The sequence below is a fragment of the Callionymus lyra genome, chromosome 3, assembly GCF_982586985.1.
Source record: "Callionymus lyra chromosome 3, fCalLyr1.hap1.1, whole genome shotgun sequence".
Lineage (NCBI taxonomy): Eukaryota > Metazoa > Chordata > Actinopteri > Syngnathiformes > Callionymidae > Callionymus > Callionymus lyra.
The window spans coordinates 9,044,893-9,049,177 of NC_141820.1; positions in this window are offsets into that span (position 1 = coordinate 9,044,893).

Here is a 4,285-nt window from a genome sequence, read left to right on the forward strand (position 1 = left end):
AAGTTTAAAAAACTCAGTATTGTCGTTAATAATCTACCTTTATATCTCAAGTACTGCTGGGTATTCTTGTTATTCTAGTAGCATCAGTAGCTAAATATAACTGCTTGATGTTTAACTGAAGCACAACCTGAAAAAACTAGAATATGAATCACATTATTAACAAAAAACTCACTTTAAAGTGTTATATAAATTCAAAAAATGACATAACGTTGCTAATCTAGGGTGACTTGTTGGTACTTTCTGTTAGTTACATGACTGTTGGGGGATTTCAGAATATGTGTTTAACAAAGTAAGAAGGGAAAAAAAAAAAAAAAAATCAACGGTTCTGAAAAACCTTTAACATCTTGTGTGAAATTCATTCCTCGTAGTAGTGTCTTGTTTCTGGTGATTCAGGATGTGCTCACCCTAACTAACTGGGATCTAAATGGAAATAAATCAGCACATTTTTCAACAATCGAACTGGTAGCTTAGCATGATGATGCTAAGCTAAGTTCTAATGAAACCTTGAAAACATAAAAAACAAAACCTTTTTGTGTTTGCTAAAAACAACAACAAGAAAGTCGAAAAATGAAGATAGTAATTTAAAGTTTTGGATTAGCATGATGATGCTAAGCTAGTGGCTATTTTAAATATTGAAAACACAAAAAAACACAACCTTTTTATGAGTTCTAAAGACAACAATGTCGAAAAATGAAGATAGTAATGAAAAGCCTTAGCTTAGCATGATGATGCTAAGCTAGCTGCTATTTTAAATATTGAAAACATAAAAAACAAAACCTTTTTTTAGTTGCTAAAAACAACAACAACAAAGTCAAAAAATGAAGATAGTAATTGAAACTGTTAGCTTAGCATGATGATGCTAAGCTAGCTGCTATTTTAAACATTGAAAACATTAAAAATAAAACCTTTTTGTGTTTGCTAAAAACATCAACTATAAAGTCGAAAATGAAGATAGAATTTAAACTGTTAGCTTAGCATGATGATGACAAGCTAGCTGCTATTTTAAACATTGAAAACATTAAAAACAAAACCTTTTAGTATTAGCTAAAAACAACAACACAATGTCGAACAATGAAGATAGTAATTTACAGCCTTAGCTTAGCATGATGATGTTAAGCTAGCTGCAATTTTAAATATTGAAAACATAAAAAACAAAACATTTTTGTATTTGCTAAAAACAACAACAAGAAAGTATAAAAATAAAGACAGTAATTCAAACCAGTAGTTTAGCATGATGATGCTAAGATAATTTCCATTTGAAATCATAAAAAAAACGAATTTCTTCTTTAATTGTATTTGCTTAAAAAACAACAACAAAAGTATAAAAGTTAAGAAAGTAATTCTAACTGGTAGCTTAGCATGATGATGCTAAGTGAGCTGCTATTCTAAAGCTTGAAAACATTATTATTATTGTTATTACAAATGATGTAATGTTGCAATAACATCAACAACAAAAGTCTAAAATGAAGATAGTCAATCGATTTGTAGTAAATACATTTACAGTATTTTTCTACACAATTGATTTATAAGCAGGGTTTTCCGTCCTGTTCAAGTAAATCCAAGCCATGACTTGAAGAATCAGGAGATCAAAGCATCACAAATCAATTTTTTTATCTCTCAAGATTACACAATCCTGATCCTTTCGTAAGTCACTGACTGTACTTTTAGAACTGTGTTCGTCTCGACACCAGAGCTGCAGCGTCTGCATTATTACGTTCCCAGACGGAGCCTCAGATTAAAACGCAAAATCCCGAATTGCATGACAAAAAAAACAAAAAACTAGTGCTTGAAAAATACTGAATCAACAGAAGCCCTGGAGCTAATTTACAAGCTTATTGTTCGACCAAAACAAAAGTCTAGACGTGTTAAGGATCACATGTTATATGACTTTAAAGGAAATGTTGTTTCCACCGAGTAATAATCGATACGTCATGTCTTTATTAAAAGTCTTTTTGTTTTTGTGCGACAGTTTTTTTTTTTACCTCTTATTACAAATTTTCCTCTCAACTACCCCCCAAACTAATTGTATATTTATATGTATAAATATTATTTAAAAAAATGACAATGATTTATGATGAAAATGGAAAGAAATCCACCGATTTCACTAAATAAATGTATATACAGTGCCTTGCGAAAGTATTCGGCCCCTTGAACCTTTCAACATTTCGCCACATTTCAGGCTTCAAACATAAAGATATAAAATTTTAATTTTTTGTCATGAATCAACAACAAGTGGGACACAATCGTGAAGTGGAACGAAATTTATTGGATAATTTAAACTTTTTTAACAAATAAAAAACTGAAAAGTGGGGCGTGCAATATTATTCGGCCCCCTTGCGCTAATACTTTGTAGCGCCACCTTTTGCTGCAATTACAGCTGCAAGTCGCTTGGGGTATGTCTCTATCAGTTTTGCACATCGAGAGACTGGAATTCTTGCCCATTCTTCCTTGCAAAACAGCTCGAGCTCAGTGAGGTTGGATGGAGAGCGTTTGTGAACAGCAGTCTTCAGCTCTTTCCACAGATTCTCGATTGGATTCAGGTCTGGACTTTGACTTGGCCATTCTAACACCTGGATACGTCTATTTGTGAACCATTCCATTGTAGATTTGGCTTTATGTTTGTGATCATTGTCCTGTTGGAAGATAAATCTCCGTCCCAGTCTCAGGTCTTTTGCAGACTCCAACAGGTTTTCTTCCAGAATGGTCCTGTATTTGGCTCCATCCATCTTCTCATCAATTTTAGCCATCTTCCCTGTCCCTGCTGAAGAAAAGCAGGCCCAAACCATGATGCTGCCACCACCATGTTTGACAGTGGGGATGGTGTGTTCAGGGTGATGAGCTGTGTTGCTTTTACGCCAAACATATCGTTTTGCATTGTGGCCAAAAAGTTTGATTTTGGTTTCATCTGACCAGAGCACCTTCTTCCACATGTTTGGTGTGTCTCCCAGGTGGCTTGTGGCAAACTTTAAACAAGACTTTTTATGGATATCTTTGAGAAATGGCTTTCTTCTTGCCACTCTTCCATAAAGGCCAGATTTGTGCAGTGCACGACTGATTGTTGTCCTATGGACAGACTCTCCCACCTCAGCTGTAGTTATCTGCAGTTCATCCAGAGTGATCATGGGCCTCTTGGCTGCATCTCTGATCAGTCTTCTCCTTGTTTGAGATGAAAGTTTGGAGGGACGGCAGGTCTTGGTAGATTTGCAGTGGTCTGATACTCCTTCCATTTCAATAGAATTGCTTGCACAGTGCTCCTTGAGATGTTTAAAGCTTGGGAAATCTTTTTGTATCCAAATCCGGCTTTAAACTTCTCCACAACAGTATCTCGGACCTGCCTGGTGTGTTCCTTTGACTTCATCTGCGCTTTAAACAGAACCCTGAGACTATCAAAGAGCAGGTGCATTTATACGGAGACTTGATTACACACAGGTTCATTCTATTTATCATCATCAGTCATTTAGGACAACATTGGATCATTCAAAGATCCTCACTGAACTTCTGGAGTGAGTTTGCTGCACTGAAAGTAAAGGGGCCGAATAATATTACACGCCCCACTTTTCAGTTTTTTATCTATCTATCTATCTATCTATCTATCTATCTATCTATCTATCTATCTATCTATCTATCTATCTATCTATCTATCTATCTATCTATCTATCTATCTATCTATCTATCTATCTATCTATCTATCTATCTATCTATCTATCTATCTATCTATCTATCTATCTCTATCTCTCTCTCTCTCTCTCTCTCTCTCTCTCTCTCTCTCTCTCTCTCTCTCTCTCTCTCTCTCTCTCTCTCTCTCTCTCTCTCTCTCTCTCTCTCTCTCTCTCTCTCTCTCTCTCTCTCTATCTATGTCCTGTCTGTCTGTCTGTCTATAATATATATATATATATATATATATATCATCACTGACGACGCGTCTTAGGAGCAGATACTGATGTAAATATCTCGAGAAAACACTCATTTAACCACAAAAAAACACAATAATAACACAATGAAACACAACTTAATGACTTTTTTATATTTTTGAAAAGTGTTGTCAAGTGTCGATGATAGTGTTTCAACGACTGGTTACAATCAGCCTTAAAAAGTAGTAGAAGAAGAAGCTGTTGAGTCATTTCCTGTGAGTAAGTGTGTAGCAGCAGAGTTTGATTTGAGACAGAACTACACTGTCAAAATTTGCTTACTGCGCAATAAAGTGCGCAGTAAGCAATAAAGCAGTGCACTTACAGAAGTGAGCCATTTGAGACACAGCCATACTCAATGGGTGACGTGCCCGGTA